The following is a 27,338-nucleotide window of genomic DNA, read 5'->3' on the forward strand; positions in this document are numbered from 1 at the left end:
CAGCCAAAGCAAATGGAGCTGATAGGCAGTTGGAAAACTCAGTTCAGGGTGAAAATAAGATGCTGAGGTTGCGAACAGTTTGATTCAACCTGAGACAGTGGCCCAGGAGGAGGAAGGATCAGTGACAAAGGTAGTATGTTGTGGGGGCCAAACACTATGGCTTCAGTCCTTGCCAATGTTCAACCAGAGGAAATTATGGGCTTATCTAGGTCTGGATCTCCAACAAGCTATCTGACAATGTCAAGGCAGTGGAGGATCCAGACAGGTGGTACAAAGGTAGCGCATCAGCAGACATGCGAAACCTGACCCCATATCTTTACAAAATGTTGCAAAGGGACAGTATGTTGATGAAGAACAGAAATAGAAAGACTGAGTTGGACAACAGAGGCCTGGTAGCTATGTCCTTCAGAATTCAGCCAGCTTAGTCCAAATTCATTTTATCATTAAAAGTGAATGGATCTTAAAAGTATTCCCTTGCTGGATATCAATAAAGCACATTCACATCCCACTGTTTTAATGTAGAGTAGGAATGTTAGAGTTCCAATCCTTTAGATCATTTTAAAAAGAATGACCCTATGAAGAATAAAATTTGCGACACATATGAAAGGGATACCTAGCAATGAAAATAATTTTCCACTTAGGCTTCTCAATATACCTTCCAAGAAACCTTTTCAAATCCTTAAAAACTCAATTGCACTCTGAAACTTTGAAGGAATTTTAATCTTGATGATCACACTTCAAAAAACTACTGATAAATTAAATTCTTCCCGATTATCTACTTGTTGCTATGAATAAGACAAACATTTCTGTTACAGGACAAAACATTGACATTTATCTAAGAAGTGTCATAGCCTGACCCAGTTCTGTCTTCATTTCCAGCAGCAGTCACTGAAGTTCAATATCCACTTCCCTAACCCAGGGTTAATAGGTCAATTGTAGAGCCCTTACTATTGACTCTGTTTATTTAACAAAACTGGACTTTAGCCATGGTCCTTTTCAACATGTTGCTCAGTGAATACACCCACGGAGCCGCCAGGAGAGAACCAGAATTATTTTTATTCACAAGATTATTTCTTTTAATTTTGAGGGGTCATGTGACAATCATGTATGATCAATCACAGTTGCTTTGGAACGAAGATAGCAAGCTGCTTTTCACTATTGTTGTCAACAATGGTTTCAACTATATTTCGATCCAGAAAGTAATTTCTCTCTCCCACCACCAGCTGCTAATCTGATCACAACCTTGGAAAAGATCCAATAATTAGTAAGGCATGTGCTCCTGCTCCAAAATCCACATTCATTAATCATATTAGTTTTTTCAAAATGATTCCGAGTATCCCATCCAAAACTCAAGTGCATGCGTCCCTTCAAAGAGGAGCTAACTGGTACATAATCCTGATGCTAAATTATCTGTCACAATGCCAGCCTGCACATATGCACAATCATCTTGCAAAGGTCACAGCGATTGCATACCACTTCTGACCAAAGTATAATAGTGACTTTTGAGGTCAGTTCATTTTAGTTTATTAATGCCATGCTAAGCATCTCACCAACTTATGTTCCTAGTTCACAATCAAAAACATAAGAGATATCCAATTAACTTCTAAGATACATTTTAGTGGGCATTATAAAACTGTGCTACATAAAAACTATGACTAATTGTGTACTTCAGTTACACCACACCAATTGAGTAATTGACCACTTAGGTATCTTATCCACATTGATTAACTGTATCTACTTTTCGCAGAGTTTCTCTAACTTCTACATGTGAACTGAAAAAAGACTGGCACTGTAGTTTTAATCAGATGCTAAAACAGACTAGTGGTTTGATAGTGACAATATTTGGAACATGTTACTTAGATTTATGTTAGAGACTTAGTCCCACCCTATTCCAGGCAATGAGATCCAAAACAATGAGGACAGTGAAAAAAGGTGGAAAGCACAAGGAAGGCCACTTCTGACTCCTGAGGACAGTTGCAGGAGTTTCAAGAGTTTATGTTGAGAAGCTCTTATGCAATTTTAACTGATAAATATTGAGTATAATACAGACTGAAACGATAAATATTAATAAAAGTATCAGCCTGGATTTTGTGGTCAGTGGCGAACAAACTGTGCTCACTCTCTATTACTCTCACAGCTGGTCACAAATTTTTTGTGGGCTTTTGAGTGGCAACTTATAGTCATTGGGTGTCTAATGCAGCACAGTGCCCACAGGGGATCTGGGACCTTTGTAAATAGGGCAAGCAGCAGCGTGTCCTATCAACCAAACAGATTGAAGAATCATTACTGAGGCACGCAGAGCCTAAACCACAATGTTGAAGTTAGAATATTTAATTCAATATAAAATCATGTACAGGAAAGACAATAAAGATAAAAGATGGGATTAAGAAAGAGAGATTAAAAGGACAAAAAGAAAAATAATTTTTAAAGCTTTAACATTTTCAACAGTAATTAGAATCTACACTTGTAGAAGTTAATTTTATATGCCAGATAGGTTGTTTGGCAGCAATTAAGACTTTACACACCGTTAAAAAATTAATTTATACTTGAACAAACAAGCCCTTTTTTGCCATGTTTATTGGGTATAAAGTGGGCAATATCACAACTTCATACTGTTTGTGTACTTCAATGCTGAGTCTTTCAGCAAGGTACCAGTGTAGTGAAGCTTGTGAGGGAGCAGGGAAACTCAGGACAGCAACTTCTGTGTGTTTTACATGCAGAGCTGGTCTTTATGGGCCCCCCTGAGGGGAGGTCAGAGGCGGGAGAGCCCATAGAATCACAATGGGTGGCGTAAGGGTGGAAGGCCTGTCACTACCTGGTCGCCAAGCGACCTTCCTGGGGGCAGAATAGGCCAACGACAGCCTTCCCACCCAGAGGCCAATTGAGCCCCTTAAGTGGGCTATTAATGGCCATTTAAAGGCCACCTTGCCGCCGCTGGGATCTAACCAGCGGCAGTAGCGGGAGGGGGCGGGGGCTGCCTCCACCACGCAGGGAGGGTTCCTTGTAACATGAGGTGCCCTTGCTGTGGGTTTGGAGAGGGGAGGGTTGTTTTCTTCTCCGTGGGCAATCTGTGGCCTTGGCCGGGAAACAATGTACCTCCCAAGACCCCCTCTCCCTGGACTTTACAACCACCCGCCTATACCCCCTTGCCGGGGCCTTTCGGATTGCCCCGGCAACCCCACCTCACTTACCTGAGGTCCTGGATTCCAGCGCTGGGCCTGGGTCCGAGGACTCTGCAATACAGGCAGTGGCCACCGCTCCCGGTGGTGCAACAGATACTGCTGAGCTGCCAGACCTGTGATTGGCCTTTAAAGGGACGGAGATCCCAGCGCCGGAAATTTCGCCTCTGGAACAATGGAGGGTCAGACAGGGGTGGAGGGCACGAAAAGGCCAAGGCAAGGATCCCCCACCTTTTCGCCCCATCTACTCCACCAAATCCAGTCTGCAGACACCAGAAGTTGCTGTTTGATTTACTCCACAATAATGAACACCAATAGCCTCAACATTATTATTGTTGCAAAATCCAGGTCGAAAAATGAAGAAGGGAGGAAAAAAAATTAGGAATGATGAGGTGGAGATGGAAAATACTGGCAGTCGACAAGATTCTCTTGTAAGAAGGGGCAGAAGCACTTAAAAATGCATTTGAGAGTGAGGGAACAGTGGAGATGCTTAATAGGTTCCTTACAGGTTTTTACAGAACAAATACTGTAGGAGTACCCAAATGGGATCTGAACAATTGAAGAATTTTAGCTATGAGGAAAGATTGGATAGGCTGGAGTTCTTTTCTCTGGAATAGAGGAGGCTGAGGGGCAATTTAACCGTGGATTATAAAATTATGAAGGGCCTAGATAGAGTGGCTAGGAAGGACCTATTTTCCTTAGAAGAGTGGTCAATAATAAGGTGACATGGATTTAAAGTAATTGGTAGAGGATTAGAGGGGAGTTAGAGAAATGTTTTCACCCAGAGGGTGGTGGGTGTCTGGAACTCACTGCTGGAAAGCGTGGTCGAGACAGAAACTCTCATCACACTTACAAAGTGCTTGGTTCTACATTTGAAGTGCCGTAACCTACAGAGCTATGACCAAGAGCTGCAAAGTGGGATTGACTGTAATGTTCTTTTTGGGCTGGCACAGACATGATGGGCCAAATGGCCTCCTTCTGTGCCGTAAATTTCTATGATTTCATTTGAGTTTTTGGATCATATTTATTTTGTGAAGGAATGACTGAATTTGTTTTCAGGCCTTTGAAAAGAAATAATCCTATTAAATTATGCTGCCATCTCTCCAGAATGCAATTAATATTCTGGCGTAGGAAATTAACAATCAGCAAATAGAGATGTGCTTGTTAATGATGAATAAAACACCCTTAACTGAAAGTATAGTGACATGAGAAGAGACCTTTTTGGAGGAAAGCAATTTTTGTCAAGGCTTTGAGGCAGTTGGGAGTCCTGTACAAAAGTACTGTTTGTTGGAAAAGGGGGTGTGGGACATGAATCTCTGAAGGGCTCTAAGCAAAAAAAAAAAAAGCATGGTGACTCTGAAATAAGGGAATGGCAAAGAGAAAATGCAGGAGACTTTGAGAAGGTTTGTTGAGTGACAGATAGCAGATGCTGTTCAATATACAAACATGCGTAGTAATACATTCTGTGAAGAAAAGTACTGAAAGGAGTGTAAATTAGACAATAGTATTCTTAACAAAGCAGAGGAATAAAGAACGCTTGCAGGGAAGGGTTGGGGGGGAGGAACACAGATTAAAGGCCTGCTCGGGTCTGCAAATGAGACCCGACCCGGGCCCGACAGAACCCCATCCAGCCCCGAGCCCGACCCTGCCCGAGTCCTTACATTTTTTCCTGCACCTGAGCCGACCCGACCATCAGTTAACTTACCTTCCGTTTTTCACTTTGTTCCTTATCTGCACAAGCTTAAAATAACTGTAACAAAACCATCTTTAAAGACCAAAAAGTAAATTAACATTAGAGTCACTTACCTGAGGTTGTGATAGAGTGTGTCTGACCCAACCCGACCCGACCCCATATGCCGAACCCGGAAGTGCAACCCGACCCAACCCGAACCCGACACATGTCGTCGGGTCCCATAGGGTTTGGATCGGGTAGCAGGCCTTTAACACAGATAGGTAGATCAAAAAAGGTGGAAGGCTATAAAAAGTTAAATGGGATCTGGGTTATATCGAGGAAAGAGATAGAGGAAATTAACATAAACGCAATAAAGTGATGTTGAATTTGTACAAGACGTTGGTCAATTGGTCAGTTGAAAGTATTATGTGCAATTCTAGGCACCCTGTTATCAGAAGGATATTAGACCATGGCAAAGGTATAAAAAGAATTAAGGGGAATATTAGAAATAAGAGATTATAGTTAAGAAGAAAGTTTGAAAATTTGGAGGGGGGGGTCCACTGGAACAGAGATGGTTAAGAGGGAAATGTAAAGCATTTAAAGGTCTGACAGTATAAATTGTTACAGCTGGTTGTACTGGTTGAGAAATCGGTGACAAAACACATAGATCACAAATACCATAAAGACAACAAGGGAGAATTTAGAAGAAATTTTTTCATGCACAAGGTTGTTAGAACATGAAATGCTTTACCACAAGCAGCTACTGAGGTGAACTATACAATTTAAAAAGTAATTGGACAAGTATTTGAAAAGGAGAATACAAAGATTACAGAAATAGGATTAACGTAGATAGCTTCAATTGAAGAACTAACACTAATTACGTACAGACACACAGAAATTACAGCACAGAAGGAGTCTAAGTTGCTGCATTACAAAGAAATAATCAACAGACACGTTCTAGCTGTTCTGTAATTTACATCCGTTTAACCTGCCTTTATAATGGTTAATTGGAAGAGAGTGAAAGAAAATTAAGGTTATCATTAGCTTACAAAGCGAAAGAATTTTACAGTACAGATGTTCATCATCAAAATGCCATGATAAACAAGCTGCATGAAATGCCGTTATATGGAACATTGCTTATACTGAACGTCTGAATAAACCAGGATATTCATCTGGCTATTTTACGTAAACAGCCCACCAACGAAGAATACTGCTTTTCCAGTTTGTCATATATCTGTGCATTCACATAAGAAGTTTATTTTAAGTGTTTTTAAGGGGAGATAATCAGAATTTTCAGAATGCTGCAAGGAAAAGAGATTCCACTTTGATTCACCTCACAGGAGAAATTCTATGTTGATTCAAGTTAATTATATACACACAGAATTTTGAATGATAAATGGTTCAAGGTTTTTTCTACATTACCTTTTTCTCACCTATTCGTGTGAAGGTGGGGGATGATAGCACTGATGGCAACAATGATTTGAACAAGGATATTTGGACAAGATACTTAAGTTAGTGTCAGCACATCTTTTGGCTGTGGGCAGGATCACATCTAACTTACTGCCCTTTCCAGCAAGGGCCACTTGAGGGCAGGTATAAACCAAGCCTGTTTGACTGCTACCACACTAGTCCAGGGATAGATGGGTCCATTTCAGTGCTCTTGCTGAATGTGCCAATTCAAGCAATAGTCTGGCAAGGAAGAAGGTTGTAAAAATTCTAAAAACAAATTTTTAAAAACTAAAAAGAGCAAAACAACTGCTGCATTGTTAAAAAAAAGTCATAGTAAATAATTTTTCAAGAATAGAAGGTAACATTGCTCCGCATAAAATTAGATTGGAAGCTGCTATCTGAGGATTAAGAAATGTAGATTATAAATTGAACTGAATCATCCTTACAGAGCAGCAAATTAGGGATTTGCATGGATCAGATTTCCAAGGACAGTGCAAGAGGAGTTGGGCATTATGCAGAGAACAATGGAAATGGGTAAGAAAAAAAAACAAAGATTTTCTTAAAGCAGTCCAAACACCAGGTGGAGACAGCATGGGCTTGATTTTCAAATGCCCATGGGGGCGAGCTCGAGTGCAGGGGCACTTTGCAAACAGTCCTCCTTGATGGTGTGTCAGTCTTCTGACGCCTCCAGAATGCACTATTTTCAAAGTGAGGGCATGAGGTGGGTGTAGTGGTAACCCTGCTTGCCTCCAATTAGCAGCCTGTTAATCTCCTTAATGGGCTGGGGAGGGCCAGAAGGAGATTTTCAAAGTGGAGACCAGAAAAAGCAACTAGTCTGGTGCATGTAAATGCTCAGCTGTCAGGAACAATGCAGGGAGCCATTATATGATGTGTCTGATGAATAAAAGTAATGGAAAAATAGTGATTTAAACTGAGCAGGTTAAGTATCTTCCGATTGACCATTTGGCCACTTCTTTGCACCATGATGTTGCTGGCCCTCTGATCTCCTGCCTGCTCCATTCTGCAAGGCAACAGCAAGGCCTGTCATGGCTGCCGTCTTCCTTTGAGCATTGCAATCTGGAGCTGGTTCCAGCCTCCATGCAGCACCGAGCACCACGAATCGGGCACTGAGCTTGCCTCCAGCCCAATCAGTGGCTTTCCATTTCTAAGTAGAGTCGTGTCAGCAACACAGGCGCAGCACAGGGTCGGGACCCGGAAATGGTCGGGGCCCGGAAATGATCTGGGCATCAGGTTCCTGACCCCGGATTGAAAAATCAAGCCCCATATGTCTACTCAAATAAAAGGAACTAGGAGTTACAAATTAGCAAAGTATGTACTGACATTTTTAGTATTCAAGAATGTGTCTGAAGAATTAACAAACATAGTTCCAGTTTTATTTAACAAGAAGGTCAACAGACATACCACAAAGTACAGACAGATTCAGCAGTTTATAGAATGAGTAAAGGAGACCCTACAGGATAGATATCAAGATTTCAAAGATTCATTTTACTATATTGCAGAATGCAAGAAAAAAAGACAACTAAATCATCTAAAGGCCTTTTTCTGGTTAAGTCCTTGAAGGAAATGTATTTCCAGTATCTAAGTATAAAGATGAACATTGCTTGTGTAATAATTATAAATGATTTGAACAAATAGTATGCAAAAATATTTTAACAAAATCATATAGCACTTGCAAAACATCTTTAAAGGGATGGGGCAAGGAACACCTGGAGAAATAGTTTGAGAAAGGATGCAAGCATATCATCAGGAAGGCAAGTTAGCTAACTTACTGGTTTTGAAGACAATATTGTGGTGATCAACAAATAAATGCAATGTACTTAGTGCATTTCAAATCACAAACAAGTCCAGATAAGTTATGTTCGGAAGTATTAAACAAATTTCCATTAATGTAGTTTACATCTGCTTCACATGATCTGTAATCTTTATGCAACATAATTTTTTAAATACTTCTGCAAGAACCCCGCTTTATTGACAGACAGATGCAATTGTGGGCTGGAATTTATATTGCGGCGGACAAAAACAATGGCGGTCTGCCCATGTGAACTGCATGTCATGGAGCAGCCACGATATTCAGCGCAACAGCTCATTAAATGGCCAGGGTGGACCGCCCACCCTGATAACGTGGAGGGAGAGGGCTGTCCGTCTCCAGCAATGGCGTCAGCATCCTTTGCGCAGGTGCTGACACCATTTTTAAAGGCCTTTGAGCCCTTCCATTCAATTTAAATATTTAAAGAAAAAGGTTACAAAAATTTTTAAAAACATTTAATTTGCCCCTCTCCTACCCCCCTCCCCCCCAACAACCATGCAATTAAAGTCTTGCACTCTCCCCCACCCCTAAACACTTCCCTTGTCCACCTGACCTTCCCCACCCCCAAGTACATAAACTTTAAACTCTAACCCTTCCCACCATTACCTAAACCAATGATATTAGTTTGACCCCACTGCCCCGCACACCCCTCCCCACCAAACTGAGAAACTTACCTGCTCCCCCCTCTCCACCAGTGTTCTGCCTCGGTTCCCCAGATGGGGATCTGAAGGCATGCAAGTACCGGCCACCGGCATTTTCCGCACCCCCTCCCCCATGACCCAAGACATCGGGGGAGAGTCTGTAAAATTCAGCCCTTTATGTTTATGTGCAGAGACCCCAGTTTCACATATGTAACAAAATGATCCATCTTATTTCTGAAATACAGGCTGTATTGAAAATACTACCAAATCTAACCAAAAGTAATTTTTCTTACAAAATGTTTTAAGTGCTTTTTGATTGCAAAAATATTTTTGCTTATTGTGGGTGATTATTGCACAAGCAATGTTCATCTTTAGTTTAATCCAAAAATACAGTTTCTTTAAGGGCTTAGCCAGAAAAGGACCTTCAAATGATTTTAGTCATGTTTTTCTTATAATCCACAATGTAGTAAAATGAATTTTTGAACTAGATATCTATCTTGTAGGATCTCCTTTACTTTACTCGTTCTATAATCTGCTGGAGTGGAATAGTTTCATGGAAACTACATGGTGGGAAATGGCATCTACTGTTTGTATTGTATGGTTACAGAACCCAAGGGAGTTCAGTTTCCACACAGACTTGCAAAATAGATAAATGTGTATTCTCTATTGTTTGCAGCACTTTTGCAGAAACTCCAATGGGTCAGAAAAAAACTACCCTGCCCATTTTATAACTCCTTCTTGAACATCTTTGCAAAAGGCATCCAACAAATAATACTCATGCATGGTACCGACTCATGTGGCAAATATACTTTGACAGATGCAGTAGCAGTTCATTTTTATCTGCCACCTAAAATCTACAAAACAAGCAAGTAGTACGGCCCTGCATACCCTGTGGTGAATGGCTGGATAGGAACATGGTGTGGGAGGATGTTTCTTATTTGTGCAAGCTCAGCTGCCCGACACAAACTGCAATGATTATAAGTGTTTCAAAAACACCCTGCGGCAGAGAAGAGAATCCTTGAGATCCTTTCTGGCAAGCCAGTGTCTTGGTGAACTGCCTGAATGAACTGAAGCATTGTTACAGTGATGCAGGTCTATGTTTTTTTTTACAAATCTATTCAGTGCTTGGAGTCCAGAATGGGACAGAGTCTTCCCCAATTTTATGGGGGCTGTGAAAACACAAAATGCCATAAACTAAATAATTTCTTCTTCTGAACCCACTCAAATCACCATAGATGACTATTTCAGCCACCACCATATCAACCAGTCAATGGTTCCACAGATGATCTGACAGGGCAATTGCAAAAAGCAGGAAGAGGCACTTCCCAGTTCGGTCCCCTTCTTGCCAAATTGGCCACATCTAGAGCTTGACACACCCTCTCCCTGCCCGCGCACCACCCCTACCACTCAGTCAGCCAAACCTAACTCCAATACTGCTGCAAACCATCCAGGTACATGACGGATTTGAAAGGGAACTTCTGGAAAGGTGGGTTGAGACCAGATTCGCAAGTAGCAGCAAGAACATCACTGGCCTGGTCAGAGAGAAGTAAGAGCTAAAGTAAAGGCTGCAGAAGGGTGAGTAACTCTTTCACTGCAGCAAAAGTAACTCCCTCGATATGACAAAACCAGATGCAAGGCTCAGTGCTGCCATAACTGTAGCCTTAGCCTCCTTAACTAGGATGCCACTTTCACGGATGGAGCTGAAGAAATGGTCAGCACTAGCAGGTGGAAAGTGTGTAGGCAGCCAACATTGTTTTGTATTGCTGGTTCTTCTCAGTCTTTTATTGCAGGATACTACACACTCACTGGAGCTTTTCCCAAAGGGTACACAGAATAAAACCAAGCAAATACAGCATCATAAAGATATCATGCTTGGAACATGGTACTTCAGAAATCTGCTCTAACATCAGAAACAGTGAAGACCTTTCTGCACTTTGAGAAGCATCTAAAGCCTTTTAGTTGACTGATGGAGGATGTTGTGTTGATTGGTACTGAATTACTTAAAAAGTAGAAACTTTGTGTTGTCTGATGCAACTGTGATCGGCATTGGTCAGTGCTAAAGCATTGAAAGGAGCAACAGTATCATCAGGCCATCGACTTTTACTAATAGAACATGCTAAAAGTATATCATAGCACTGGCCAGTGCAGCCACAACTGGCACAGAAGAAAAAGCGATAAACTAACAATAGGTATTGATCAAGTGGCAGAGTTTATATTTCATTCGCTATATTAAATTAAAATCCAGAAAAAATTTTGTACTAATGAACATTTGAAGATGTTTTTGGATTAACTCAAGCTAGTGGAAATATTCCCAGGGTGAAGATCATAGCCCTGCTGAGGAAAAAAAATTGACCATTGTTCCATTGTGTCAGGACCTTTTAGACAACGTGGTAGCGGAAGGATACCATGGGCTGGATTTTGTGTAGGAGGCAGGGCTCCTGATGCCAGGCTGTAAAGGCAGGGGAAACCCAGCCTCTGCATTTTAGTGCACCCCCCAACCCCACCCCAGAGCGATCCTCTGCTGTTTTTAAATGCAATTTTCAGGAGGCGGGATCTACATCCCTTTAAAGACGGGGATCCCACCTCCATGAGCTGCTGTCCAGCAGCTCAGTAGTATAAGCAGCGCCACCGGGAGTGGAGCCACTGCCAGTGCTGCAAAGGTCTCGGACCCAGGCCCAGCAGTGGAACACTGGATAAGAGGTAAATGAGGTGGGGTCACTGGAGCCAGTCCGCAAGGGTCCAGAGGGAGTGAGGGCCGGGAGCAGTGGGGACCGCATGGGGGGGGGGGGGCAGGGGGGTGAATTAGTTTTCGTTGGGGGCCCTCCTTAGGCCACAAGTTGCCCACGGAGGATGAACCTCTCCCTCCCAAGCCCGTAGGGAAGGTGCCTTGTTTTACAAGGCGTGCTCCCCGCATGGCGAAGGCCCGCACCCCCCGCCACTGGTAAGATCCCAGCGGCAGCGGGAAGAGTAGCCCTAATTGACAGTTTATAGGTCACTCAAGGGACTCAACTGGCCTCTGGGCCGGAAGGCCATCATTGGCATATCCCGCCCCTGGGATCAACACGAGCAGAATTACTCACCCACAGCTGTTACAAAAATTTCTAAATTCACTTGTAACAGCCCTTCAAAACACTCCCACAGGGGATGCTGAGACCAAGTGGGCCCACATCAGAGACGCCATCTACGAGTCAGCTTTGACCACCTACGGCAAAAGTGCGAAGAGAAATGCAGACTGGTTTCAATCTCATAATGAAGAGCTGGAACCTGTCATAGCCGCTAAGCGCATTGCACTTACAAGAAAGCCCCAAGCGAGTTAACATCCGTAGCACTTAAAGTAGCCAGAAGCACTGCACAAAGAACAGCCAGGCGCTGCGCAAACGACTACTGGCAACACCTATGCAGTCATATTCAGCTGGCCTCAGACACCGCAAACATCAGAGGAATGTATGATGGCATTAAGAGAGCTCTTGGGCCAACCAAGAAGATCGCCCCCCTCAAATCTAAATCAGGGGACATAATCACTGACCAACGCAAACAAATGGACTGCTGGGTTCAGCACTACCTAGAACTGTACTCCAGGGAGAATGTTGTCACTGAGACTGCCCTCAATGCAGCCCAGCCTCTACCAGTCATGGATGAGCTGGACATACAGCCAACAAAATCAGAACTCAGTGATGCCATTGATTCTCTAGCCAGCAGAAAAGCCCCTGGGAAGGACAGCATTACCCCTGAAATAATCAAGAGTACCAAGCCTGCTTTACTCTCAGCACTACATGAACTGCTATGCCTGTGCTGGGACGAGGAAGCAGTACCTCAGGACATGCGCAATGCCAATATCATCACCCTCTATAAAAACAAAGGTGACCGCGGTGAATGCAACAGCTACCGTGGAATCTCCCTGCTCAGCATAGTGGGGAAAGTCTTTGCTCGAGTCACTCTAAACAGGCTCCAGAAGCTGGCCGAGCGCATCTACCCTGAGGCACAGTGTGGCTTTCGTGCAGAGAGATCGACCGTTGACATGCTGTTCTCCCTTCGTCAGATACAGGAGAAATGCTGCGAACAACAGATGCCCCTCTACATTGCTTTCATTGATGTCACCAAAGCCTTTGACCTCATCAGCAGACGTGGTCTCTTCAGACTACTAGAAAAGATTGGATGCCCACCAAAGCTACTAAGTATCATCACCTCATTCCATGACAATATGAAAGGCACAATTCAACATGGTGGCTCCTCATCAGAGCCCTTTCCTATCCTGAGTGGAGTGAAACAGGGCTGTGTTCTCGCACCCACACTTTTTGGGATTTTCTTCTCCCTGCTGCTTTCACATGCGTTCAAGTCCTCTGAAGAAGGAATTTTCCTCCACACAAGATCGGGGGCAGGTTGTTCAACCTTGCCCGTCTAAGAGCGAAGTCCAAAGTATGGAAAGTCCTCATCAGGGAACTCCTCTTTGCTGACGATGCTGCTTTAACATCTCACATTGAAGAGTGCCTGCAGAGTCTCATCGACAGGTTTGCGGCTGCCTGCAATGAATTTGGCCTAACCACCAGCCTCAAGAAAACGAACATCATGGGGCAGGACGTCAGAAATGCTCCATCCATCAATATTGGCAACCACACTCTGGAAGTGGTTCAAGAGTTCGCCTACCTAGGCTCAACTATCACCAGTAACCTGTCTCTAGATGCAGAAATCAACAAGCGCATGGGAAAGGTTTCCACTGCTATGTCCAGACTGGCCAAGAGAGTGTGGGAAAATGGCGCACTGACATGGAACACAAACGTCCGAGTGTATCAAGCCTGTGTCCTCAGTACCTTGCTCTATGGCAGCGAGGCCTTTCAACGTATGTCAGCCAAGAGCGACGTCTCAATTCATTCCATCTTCGCTGCCTCCGGAGAATACTTGGCATCAGGTGGCAGGACCGGATCTCCAACACAGAAGTCCTCGAGGCGGCCAACATCCCCAACTTATACACACTACTGAGTCAGCGGCGCTTGAGATGGCTTGGCCATGTGAGCCGCATGGAAGATGGCAGAATCCCCAAAGACACATTGTACAGCGAGCTCACCACTGGTATCAGACCCACCGGCCGTCCATGTCTCCGCTTTAAAGACGTCTGCAAACGCGACATGAAGTCCTGTGACATTGACCACAAGTCGTGGGAGTCAGTTGCCAGCGTTTACCAGAGCTGGCGGGCAGCCATAAAGGCGGGGCTAAATTGTGGCGAGTCGAAGAGACTTAGCAGTTGGCAGGAAAAAAGACAGAGGCGCAAGGGGAGAGCCAACTGTGTAACAGCCCCGACAAACAAATTTTTCTGCAGCACCTGTGGAAGAGCCTGTCACTCTAGAATTGGCCTTTATAGCCACTCCAGGCGCTGCTCCACACACCACTGACTACCTCCAGGCGCTTACCCATTGTCTCTCGAGATAAGGAGGCCAAAGATAGGTCACTTAAGGGCCTCAACTGGCCTCTGGGCGGGAAGGCCATCATTGGCATATCCCGCCCCTGGGAAGATCGCTGGGCAATGGGCCCTCCACACCACCGCACCCCCCCCCCCCACCCCACTCCCACCACCATACTCCTTGCCCCCCCCGCCTCCGATCCCATCTCATGGGAGCCCGTAAAATCCAGCCCCATGTGTTCTGGCAACTGCTGTCCGTTAACATTACTAATTGAGTGAATGCCAAAAGTCATCATAGAAGGGTGTCATCTACGCATCGATTCCAAGGACATGGGACCAGTTCTGGGGAGGCGGGACCTATACAGGCAGGACGGGTTGCACCTCAACAGAGCCGGGACCAATGTCCTGCTAGTGCTGTTGGGGAGAGTTTAAATGAACTAGGCGGAGGATGGAACCCAGGATGTAACATTAGAGAGGAAAACGTGTACAAAGAATTGGCAGAGACAGATGGCACTAGTGTAAGAAACGTATTGTATTAGGTGAGGTCAGAGTAAGAGGTCTAAATTAGGTTTACAATGCATGTGTCTAAACGCACAGAGTTTGGTAAATAAGGTTGGTGAGCTGCAAATGCAGATAGTCACATGGGATTCTAACGTTGTGGCGATAACAGAGACCTGGCTCAAAAAAGGGCAGGATTGGGTGCTAAATATTCCTGGATATAAGGTGTTCAGGAAAGATGGGGAAGGAAAGAAAGGAGGAGTGGCAGTATTAATGAGAAAATATAGTGCTGGAGATGATGAGGGAACACAGAGGGTCGAAGAGGGCAATGCTCTTGATGCGGTGTACATGGACTTCCCAAAGGCGTTTGATAAAGTGCCTCATAACAGGCTCGTCAGCAAAGTTAAGACTCATGGAATAAAAGGGACAGTGGCAACATGGACACAAAGTTGGCTGAGTGACAGGAAACAGGGTGTAGTGGTGAACGGTTGTTTTTCATGCTTGAGGAAGGTATACAGTGGAGTTCCCCAGGGATCAGTATTCGGACCACTGCTTTTTTTGCTTTTATTAATAACCTAGAGTTGGGTGTGCAGGGCACAATTTCAACATTTGCAGATGGCACAAATCCTGGAAGTGTTGTGAGCTGAGAGGAGGACAGTGATGGACTTCAAGAGGACGTAGACAGGCTGGTGGAATGGGCAGAAACATGACACATGAAATCTAATGCAGAGAAGTGTGAAGTGATACATTTTGGTAGGAAGAACAAGGACAGGCAATATAAAATAACGGGTACAATTCTAAAGATGGTACAGCAGCAGAAGGTCCTGGGGGTACTTGTGTACAAGTGGTTGAAGGTAGCAGGACAGGTTGAAAAAATAGTTAAAAAGGCATACAGGATCCAAGGATTTATAAATAGAGTCAAAGTATAAAAGCTAGGAAGTTATGGTGAACTTTTATAACTTCAAATGGAGTATTGTGTCCAATTCTGGGCACTGCACTTTAAGAAGTATGTGAAGGCATTATAGAGGGTACAGAAAAGATTTGAGAATGGTTCCAGAGATGAGGGAATTCAGTTACGTAGATTGACTGGAGAAGCTGGGGCAGTTCTCCTTAGAGAAGAGAAGGTGAAGAGGATATTTGATAGAGGTGTTCAAAATCATAGGGGATTTGGACAGAGCAGATAGGGAGAAACTGTGCCCATTGGTGGAAGGGTTGAGAACCAGAGGACACCGATTTAAGGTGGCGAATGACAAAAAAACCAAAGGCGACACAAGGAAAAACTTTTTTTATATGTAAAAACAGCAAGTGGTTAGCATCTGGAATGCACTGCCTGAGAGTGTGGAGGAGGCAGATACAATTGTGGTTTTCAAAAGAAAAAACTTGCAGGGCTACGGGGAAAAGGGAGAGGAGTGGGACTAGCTGAGTTGCTCTCGCAGACAGCCGGCACAGACACGATGATCCGAATGGCCTCCTTCTGTGCTGTAACCATTCTATCATCTATCTACCCAGAATAGTTGATCTGCCAGCTCAGTGTTGTGGAGAATTTGCATGAATAAAACATGTGGGCAAGAGAATTAAAACCTGCTGAAAATTCCAACATTTAGTATCCTGGTTTTAACTTTAATAAACCACATCATTTGGGAAACAGCTATCTTTAGTAACAAATATGAATAGAAAACACACTTTCACACAGTTTCAAACAAGACATTTATCATTTCAGTTACATAAATATAGAGTCAGTACTCCTCCATGTTGAACACCACTTAGAGGAAGCACTGAGGGTAGCAAGGGCGCAGAATATGTTCTGGGTGGGGGACTTCAATGTCCATCACCAAGAGTGGCTCGGTAGCACCACTACTGACTGAACTGGCCAAGTCCTAAAGGACATAGTTGCTAGACTGGGTATGCAGCAGGTGGTGAGGGAACCAACAAGAGGGAAAAACCTACTTGACCTCGTCCTCACCAATCTGCCTGCCGCAGATGCATTTGTCCATAACAGTATTGGTAGGAGTGACCATCGCGCAGTCCTTGTGGAGACCAAGTCCTGCCTTCACATTGAGGATACCCTCCATCGTGCTGTGTGGCACTACCACCATGCTAAATGGGATAGATTTCGAACAGATCTAGCAATGCAAAACTGGGCATCCATGAGGCACTGTGGAGCATCAGCAGCAGCAGAATTGTACACAACCACAATCTGTAACCTCATAGCCCAGCATATCCCCCACTCTACCATTACCATCAAGCCAGGAGACCAACCCTGGTTCAAAGAAAAGTGCAGGAGGGCATGCCAGGAGCAGCACCAGGCATACCTCAAAATGACGTGTAAACGTGGTGAAGCTACAACACAGGACTGCTTGTGTGCCAAATTGCATAAGCAGCATTCGATAGACAGAGCTAAGCGATCCCATAACCAACGGATCAGATCTAAGCTCTGCAGTCCTGCCACATCCAGCTATTAATGGTGGTGGACAATTGAACAACTAACTGGAGGAGGGGGCTCCACAAATATCCCCATCCTCAATGATGGGGAAGCCCAGCACATCAGTACGAAAGATAAGGCTGAAGCATTTATAACAATCTTCAGCCAGAAGTGCCGAGTTGATGAACCATCTCAGCCTCCTCCTGAAGTCCCCAGCATCACAGATGCCAGACTTCAGCCAATTCAATTCACTCTGCGTGATATCAAGAAATGACTAAAGGCACTGGATACTGCAAAAGCTATGGGCCCTGTCGCTGGATCAAAATCCTTGAACGCCCTTCCTAAAGGCATTGTTGGAATACCTCTGCCATACGGACTACAGCAGTTCAAGATGGCAGCTCACCACCACCTTCTCCAAGACAATTAGAGATGGGCAATAACCTTGCCAGCAATGCTCACATCTAATGAACAAATACTAAAAAAACTCAAAATTCTTACAAATGGTCTTAGCCAACAGTCAACATCAATAACTCATACTCTGAATGTACATAGGATGCCAAAACCTTTCTGTAGTTACCAGATATTTAATTAACTGGTATCTTGCGGAACACATAGGCTTCCTAAACAATAATGGTCTCACCTTTGTGGCAAAGCAACAACTTGTTTGCCTGTTGTAACCTGTACCGTAAATAAGAACCCATGCATTTTCAGAGAAGCACAAGCTAAAGCTAATTCCTATTTGTAACACAGGAAAACAGCCAATTATGGATCCATGCCCAACTGATACAACTATGTGAACAATATTTTTTGGCAAGAACAGGTAACAACTCCTCCACACTCTCGTTGACTAAACACCACATTTTTTTTTAAACAAGAAGCTCTTGTTAATGAAACACTGGTAACAACTCAGTACAAGATTATGGCTCCAAAGAAGTTTCTGCAGAACATGAGTTTTTTTCTTCAATACTATCACTGCCAGAGATACCATGAGCTATGATTTTGATGAGTGAAGATCATCACAGATAAGCCTTTTACCCAATGAGAGACAGTTTTTTTTTGTATTCCACAGACAAAAACCTTATTATTCAATTACAACTTATGCAGATTATTTTCAAATGCTAAGCCATCTCTTCCAATTGAACAAACTGTGCGTAAGGGTCTGTTAAGGAAACCCGACTGAGCCCGAAAGCTGGACCCGGAAGTGCAACCCGACCCGAACCCGACACATGTTGTCGGGTCCCTTCGGGGTCGGGTCAGGTAGCAGGCCTTTACTGATTATCAGTACATGGGTAAAGGCCTGCTACCCGACCCGACCCCAACGGGACCTGACGACGTGTCGGGTTCGGGTCTGGCGCACTTTCGGTCCGGCATTCGGGCTCGGTCAGGTTTCCTTTGCAGACCTTTGCATAAGGCTATCCAACATGTCAATGCAGTGCTTTACTATGAAGAAACCATCTTACATCAGTGCATTTCTGTATTATGGTTTGAAAAATTAGATATCAGATATCTGAAGCGATTTGCAGCACTCAAATGGAAAAGATATGTTGTGAAATTTTAAACAGCTGGTTCAGGCAACACATTCAGAAATATGTACAATTCTGATCAACAAATGAGAAAATGTTCAAACCAAGACAGAGGCCAACATTGAAAACAGTAAAGATGATGAGATAAAGGAGTTAGTAATTAGGAAACTCAATGGTTGGATTTTAAAAGACTTTAAGAGAAAGGAATGCCTGAGGAAATCAAGCAGTTGCAGAGTTTTGAGGTCCTATAAAAGAATGAGTTTGAACTAGAAGAATATGCGAGAAGTCTTCAGTTCAACAAAGCAAGTAGGTAGAGAGGAAGAAAAACAATTGAATATATTTTTGGGCCTTAAGCAGAACAAAGGAACAGTCAAAGGAGAATTGACGATAAATATTACAGTGCAAAACATTGCCATTCAGTCCACTGCATCTATGCCAGCATTAGCTCTTCAACTAGAGCTATCTACTTGAATTCCATTTCATTGCTCTTGCCCTATCATCTTTTGGAGCATTCCTTTTCAAATAGTAATCCATTTCCTTCTAAATAACATGACAGACTTTACATCAATAGCCACCTGCAGTAAATCATTCTGCTTTCCAATAACCATCCATGTGAAAATGTTTCTTCCAACTTTTCACTTTGTTCTTCTAAAGAAAATCTTGACTCTCTGTCCACTCATTACCAATTCATCAACCAGTGAAAACAATCTCAGTTTACCTTCTCAAAACCTTTCAGAATTTTGAAAGCCACCTGGAGTAACCCCCTAAACCTTCTCTGTTCCCGCTGAACCAAGCTTTTCATTACAGTTATAAACTCTCATAGTAATATCAATAAAAGATAAATACAAGACCTATGGAATGGTTCACATTAGGAGTCTAAGTTATGAGGAAATGTCAAGGAGGTTGTAGTTTTGATCTTAGAAGAAGGGCAACTTCAATTTGACTCAAACTTTTTTTAAATTCTTTCATGGGATGTGGGCGTCGCAGGCCAGGCCAGCATTTATTGCCCATCCCTAATTGCCCTTGAACTGAATGGCTTGCTAGGCCATTTCGAGGGCATGTAAGAGTTACATGTAGGCCAGACCAGGTAAGGACAGCAGATTTCCTTCTCTAAAGGACATTAGTGAACCAGATGGGTTTTTACAACAATCGACAATGGTTTCATGGCCATCATTAGACTAACTTTAAATTCCAGATATATTAATTGAATTCAAATTCCACCTTCTGCTGTGGTGGGATTCAAACCCATGTCCCCAGAGTATTACCTGGGGCTCTGGGTTACTAGTCTAGTGACAATACCAGTACGCCACCGCCTTCCCATAAATTTGAAGAATTTATAAAAGGACAAAGTTGATCAAAGTAACACAAAAGCAAAATACTGCGTATGCTGGAAATTTGAAATAAAAACAGAAAATGCTGCAGGTCTGCCAGCATCTGTGGATAAGTCAAAGGGTAACAGACATATCTGGAGTGAGAAAGAGTTAAGAAATGTGCAAAGAATGCAAGCAGGTAATGGTTATAGTTAGCACAAAGGCACAAGTGTTGAGCCAAATTCTGGTTCCTAAAAATCAATATGAAATACAGTAATATGAAAGTTAACGAGTAAAATTCAAATATAGCTATGTGAATCAAAAAGTAATCAGAGTATACAAGAATTGCTGATCATTTCTGTATTTGAAAATTTTAGGGAAATGAGTAGCACAGTGCATGAACGTAGCACAAAAGTTTTACTTCCAAAGGATGGAATAATGAGGGTTAACAGAGATAGAATATGAACTTTACTCCACATGTGGCCTATACTATAATTAATCCTGCCCTTACCTTGACAAGCACAATGTTAAGTTCACTATAAAAAAATCCAGTGTCCCAAATGTCATACTCTCATCAGTGACCTCAGATTCCCCTCATTACTCTTCTACAGAATGGTGTTCATGGACACTTCATTTTCAACAATAAACCAAGACATAAATTCTTGTGGTAGAAACTTTTTTGTTTATATGGGATTAATTTTACCATTTAGTTGTATCAAACTCAGGGCACAAAGGGATAGGCAATAAGTGTCAGCCTTGCCAGTGACACCGACATCCCATGCAATTCTCTCTCAGGCAACATTTAAAAATGTAGACATGCAGCGCTGTTCAGTTAGCCTCTCAATTTTGTACCAATTCTCCAGTTCATCACACACAAACACTGGAAACAAATTTGCACCAAGTGAATCACATCTCTCTTACATGAAAGGTTCATACAAGTATTAACTGTATTGACTCTAAAGAATGGCACTCTTCCAAAATGCAGCTGAGATTACAGGCATCCACACCGCAGACTCTGACAGTTCCAGTAATTATTATTAATGAAAAAATAAATCCAGTTTTCAGTATTCAACTTAATTTATTCAATACTGCTTGTAGACAGAGATCTTTCAGAAGACAGTTTCTCCAATAAATTAAGTTATTAATGGCTTACACAAGAAAAGCAAAACTGACAATGAAATCAAAGAATTCACCTTAGCTGATCATTTCTCAATTGTACTTAGAAACATATAATAGAGCAGTGCACATGAAAGGCAGTTTTATACTGCTGCAAGCCATTCATCTAGTTTTATTTTCTTTTTGAATTCCATTGCAAATGATATAGATTTCCTGAATTTATATTTTGGCATAATTTTATATTTACTTCTAAACTCTTGTATGAAGTTAAAAACATGAATCAAACATTTTAGATACCATCAAAAATAACATTAACATTTTAAATAAAAACAAGAAATGCTGGAACCACTCAGCAGGTCTGGCAGCATCTGTGAAAAGAGAAGCAGAGTTAACGTTTCGGGTCAGTGACCCTTCTTCGGAACCTACAAATATTAGAAGAGTCACAGGTTATAAGCAAGTGAGGTGGGGGTGGGGCAAGAGATAACAAAGGAGAAGGTGTAGATTGGACAAGGCCACATAGCTGACCAAAAGGTCATGCAGCAAAGGCAAACAATATGTTAATGGTGTGATGAAAGACAAAGCATTAGTACAGATTAGGTGTTAACAGACTGAATATTGAACAGCAGCAAGTGCAAACCTGAAAAAAAAGTGGGTAAGCAAGCTGAACAAACTAAAATGAAATGAAATAAATGCAAAAAAAAGGATTGTAAAAAATGAAGGAAGAAAAAATAACTAAAAATGAAAGTAAAATGGGGGGCTGTCATGCTCTGAAATTATTGAACTCAATGTTCAGTCCGGCAGGCTGTAGTGTGCCTAATCGGTAAATGAGATGCTGTTCCTTGAACTTGCGTTGATGTTCACTGGAACACTGCAGCAATCCCAGGTCAGAGATGAGAGCAGGGGGGAGTGTTGAAATGGCAAGCAACCGGAAGCTCAGGATCCTGCTTGCGGACTGAGCGGAGATGTTCCGCAAAGCGGTCACCCAGTCTGCGCTTGGTCTCCCCAATGTAGAGGAGACCACATTGTGAGCAGCGAATACAGTAAACTACATTGAAAGAAGTACAAGTAAATCGCTGCTTCACCTGAAAGGAGTGTTTGGGGCCTGGGATAGCGAGGAGAGAGGAGGTAAATGGGCAGGTATTACACCTCCTGCGATTGCAGGGGAAGGTGCCATGGGACGGGGACGAGGTGGTGGGGGTAATGGAGGAGTGGACCGGGGTGTCGCGGAGGGAACGATCCCTTCGGAATGCTGACAGGGGAAGGGAGGGGAAGATGCGTTTGGTAGTGGCATCATGCTGGAGGTGGCGGAAATGGCGGAGTATGATCCTTTGGATATGGAGGCTGTCCTCCATTACCCCCACCACCTCGTCCCCGTCCCATGGCACCTTCCCCTGCAATCGCAGGAGGTGTAATACCTGCCCATTTACCTCCTCTCTCCTCACTATCCCAGGCCCCAAACACTCCTTTCAGGTGAAGCAGCGATTTACTTGTACTTCTTTCAAAGTAGTATACTGTATTCGCTGCTCACAATGTGGTCTCCTCTACATTGGGGAGACCAAGCGCAGACTGGGTGACCGCTTTGCGGAACATCTCCGCTCAGTCCGCAAGCAGGACCCTGAGCCTCTGGTTGCTTGCCATTTCAACACTCCCCCCTGCTCTCATCTCTGACCTGGGGTTGCTGCAGTGTTCCAGTGAACATCAATGCAAGCTCGAGGAACAGCATCTCATCTACCAATTAGGCACACTACAGCCTGCCGGACTGAACATTGAGTTCAATAATTTCAGAGCATGACAGCCCCCCATTTTACTTTCATTTTTAGTGATTTTTTCTTCCTTCATTTTTTACAATCCTTTTTTTTGCATTTATTTCATTTCATCTTAGTTTGTTCAGTTTGCTTACCCACTGTTTTTTTTTTCAGGTTTGCACTTGCTGCTGTTCAATATTCAGTCTGTTAACACCTAATCTGTACTAATGCTTTGTCTTTCAACACACCATTAACATATTGTTTGCCGTTGCTCCATGACCTTTTGGTCAGCTATGTGGCCTTGTCCAATCTACACCTTCTCCTTTGTTATCTCTTGCCCCACCCCCACCTCACTTGCTTATAACCTGTGACTCTTCTAATATTTGTCAGTTCCGAAGAAGGGTCACTGACCCGAAACATTAACTCTGCTTCTCTTTTCACAGATGCTGCCAGACCTGCTGAGTGGTTCCAGCATTTCTTGTTTTTATTTCAGATTTCCAGCATCCGCAGTATTTTGCTTTTATTAAAATTTGAAAGATGGTCACACTTCACGACTACAAACTACAAGGGAATAATGAGCATACGCTAATTCGGGATTATGTTTAATGAAGTCAAAGTTTCTCTAAAGCCTTATGATGACAGATTTTATGACAAAGAAACTAGCTTTTTAAATTATACATAACACTGGATGCTATTCTGTTTAAAAGCAAAATTATCCAATCCTTTGTCCACCTTAAGAAGAAACTGGAATGCAAGTGATTGAAAAACAGTCTTACAGACACTGATGTCATCCTATTGGAAAACTTTAAAGCGTTATTGATGGAGGAGATATGAAGAACCTCATCAACAGTTTAATGACTGCAGCAGAGAATTTAGTTTTACTTATAACAGATGTTGTGAGTTAACCATTTTCTAACAATCCCCTGTTTGTATCAATGTTTTGAACTCTGTGGGAGTATTTCCAAAATCAGACATTAAATTTGACTGACGAATACCAAAGCAAAATAGCCAAACAGAACTCATTTTCCTCTAACATATGATATTCAATTTTTATTACCAAGCATAGTTTATCTAAAACTAAATAATAGCCCTTTAATTATAAAGCATCTGGGTGTAAAAATCAATGGTTTACTTTAACATCACAGCAAAAAAGTGCTGGGCAGCCAAACCTAAACTCTAAGCGCAGCTCAGAATCCTACTATCCAAATTCTGATATATTCAGCCCCCTCTTACAAGACCATTTTTGAAAGATTTGTGGTCTTTAAGCCATGTCTTATGTCCCAAATCCAGCTTTTTCACAATTTGAAGTACTTCATTAACATGTTTATTATCCAACCTAGTGACCTTTGAGCTCTGTCTCAATATTCAATTACATCAATGCTGAAAAGCACAGATGCATCTGAAACAAATTCAGCATTCACTGCTTAATATTTTACAGTAATTTCAAAAATGGTAAATATAATTTTTCATTATCATACAAATCAAAGCAGTATTCTTGCAATTCTGAGATTCCTGGGCTCCATGCTAGCTGACAGTGTCAATGGTTCCTTCTCCTCATGCAAATTTCTTTTCTCCTTCAAAGCCATTATAGTCAGAGTATCTCGAACAATGGCTTCTTTTCCCACCCCCGAACCATCATGTCTGGAATTCCCATAGAATATATTCTTGGTTCCTTCCTCACTGTAGACTCCAGAATGATATCAATGGTTTGGTTGAGTGGGTGGAAAAGTGGCAAATGGAAGGAATTCAATCTGGAGAAGTGTGAGGTAATGCATTTGGAAAGAGCAAATAAAGCTAGGGAATACACAATAAACGGAGGACACTGAGAGGGGCAGAAGAAGTGAGACACCTTGGAGTGCATGTCCACAGGTCCCTGAAGGTGGCAGGACAGGTAGATAGAGTGGTGAAGAAGGCATATGGAATGCTTTCCTTTATTGGCCGAGGTATAGATTACAAAAGCAGGGATGTAATGCTGGAACTGTATAAAACACTGGTTAGGCCACAGCTGGAATATTGCATACAGTTCTGGTCACCACATTACAGGAAGGACATAATTGCTCTGGAGAGAGTACAGAGGACATTTACAAGAATGTTGCCAGGGCTTGAAGGTTGCAGCTATGAGGAAAGATTAGATCGGCTAAAGTTGTTTTCCTTAGAACAGAAGAGACTGAGGGGTGACTTAATTGAGGTGTACAAAGTTATGAGGGGCCTAGATAGACAGGAAGGACCTGTTTCCCCTAGTGGAGAGGTCAATTACCAGGGGGCACAGATTTAAGGTGATTGGTAGAAGGATTAGAGGGGACATGAGGAAAAACTTTTTCACCCAGAGGGTGGTGGGTGTCTGGAATTCACTGCCAGGAATGGCGGTGGAGGCAGAAACCCTCAACTCATTTAAAAGGTACCTCGACATGCACCTGAAGTGCCGTAACCTGCAAGGCTACGGACCAGCTGCTGGGAGGTGGGATCAGATTGGGCGGCTAGATTTTTCGGCCAGCGCAGACACAACGGGTTGAATGACTTCCTTCTATGCTGTAACTATGGTTCTATTCAATGTTGTTTCTTAGCTATATCATCAACAAACAGAGTCCATTTCTACAGGTATGCCAATTACACTCAGCTCCACCTCTCCATGATCTTCTCCTGACTCCTCTATTGCCAACAGCTTGTCTGACATCCAGTTCAACATTGGGAAGACCATAGCCATTGTCATCTGCGCCTGCCACAAATTCTGCTCGCTTGCCACTGATTTCATTCCCTGCCCCAGCACTCTTCGGCTGAGCCAGATTGTTCTCATCCTTGCCATCCTATCTAACTCTCAGCTGAGCTTGAGAACCAATATGATCTCCGTCACACAGAAATCTGTGTTTTCAGTGCTTATTTCCAACCTCTACAAAATTGTCTGCCTCAACCCCTCCACTGTTGAAACCCTCATGTCACCTCCAAACAATTCCAATTCTTTCTTTGCTAGTTTCTCTTCTCCACCTTTCATAAACTCTAACTTGCACAAAACGTTACTGCATGTATCCTTTCCCACACTAAGTCCCACTCAACAATCACCCTCAGAACCTAGAAGTGGCATTCTAAACTCATTTGTCCAATATTTCTCCTTTCCACTGGCACTGAATTTCCCCAACTCAAATCTTAAATCCTTGTCTTTTTGGTATTCAAGTCCCTCCATGGCCTCCGCTAACCTCAACTTCATTATACTGTAATTTAAAAAACAATAAAAACTGGTCCATTGGACACATGGATCTATATATATAGAAAAGTGAAAATGCTGGAAATAAGCACTTCCAGCAGCATGTGTGGAGAAAGAAAGTTAACATTAACTCTTTCTCTGGACAGATCCTGCCTGACCTGCTGACTATTTTCAGCATTTTTTGTTTTTATTTCAGATTTTCAGCATCCGCGATATTTTGCTTTTGTATAAAACCCAAACTCTGCCTAAAGTCAGTGTTTTTTGACTGCATGCTTTAATCATCTAAATATATTGTACTTTGACTTCAATTAAAAACCAGCCTATAATAAACCACGAGAACAGGAGCTGCACAGCAACATAACATGTGCTCTATGCTACAGAGTAGGGCACCATAATTCAAATTCAAGCCTCTGCTAACATCAGTACTTGTGCTTGATTATCTTGGCATCAGTGCCAGCACCGTACCAAGGTGCCTTGTGCCTGGACCGGAAAGAAGGGGGTGAAATCAATGCATCAATTTATCCACAAAAATATCCATCTCAAGGTAAAATGGAGCTAGGTGCTATGAACACTATCCATAATAAAAATGATGTAAACAATTTAATTATATACTATATGGTTATTACAATAAAAATAATTTCAAACAACAATCGACAAACATGTGCAAGTGATTAGAAATGATGAGGCAGCTGTTGGGTAGGATCGCCCACTCAGTTACCTTTCCAAAACCAGTCAATCGTTTACTGGAAGAAAAAAATGAAAACCACACGAATTGTTCGTTGTATATATTTTTGTAATTCTGTGTTTTAAAGCCGAAAAGCGGGAAACAAAACTTCCAAAGTCACAAAAATTCTGTACAAGATGCAAGATTTTTTAAACACATACTGTTAAAATAAGAAGAAACATTTAATTGCTAGTAAAATCTTGTTACATTATTACAGTGCTTGGAATAGAACCACATGCATTGCTTTAATTTGGGAATCTACCGTGTTTTTTAAATTTAGGTCCTCAAGACCCTGTCCTCAAAAGTGACATTCTAAACTTTGATTTTGATTTGATTTTGATTTAGAGATACAGCACTGAAACAGGCCCTTCAGCCCACCGAGTCTGTGCCGACCATTAACCACCCATTTATACTAATCCTACACGAATCCCATATTCCTACCACATCCTCACCTGTCCCTATATTCCCCGACCACCTACCTATACTAGGGGTAATTTATAATGGCCAATTTACCTATCAACCTGCAAGTCTTTTGGTGGTGGGAGGAAACCGGAGCACCCGGAGAAAACCCACGCAGACACAGGGAGAACTTGCAAACTCCACACAGGCAGTACCCAGAATTGAACCCGGGTCGCTG

General features: G+C 42.7%; 1 protein-coding gene across 5 annotated transcripts in view; it reads right to left on the minus strand.

Annotated features, from left to right (window-relative positions):
• tgfbr3 (transforming growth factor, beta receptor III) overlaps positions 1–27,338 on the minus strand; it is a 234,838-nt gene that overhangs the window by 191,873 nt on the left and 15,627 nt on the right. The window lies entirely within an intron of this gene.

The sequence above is a fragment of the Heterodontus francisci genome, chromosome 8, assembly GCF_036365525.1.
Source record: "Heterodontus francisci isolate sHetFra1 chromosome 8, sHetFra1.hap1, whole genome shotgun sequence".
NCBI lineage: Eukaryota > Metazoa > Chordata > Chondrichthyes > Heterodontiformes > Heterodontidae > Heterodontus > Heterodontus francisci.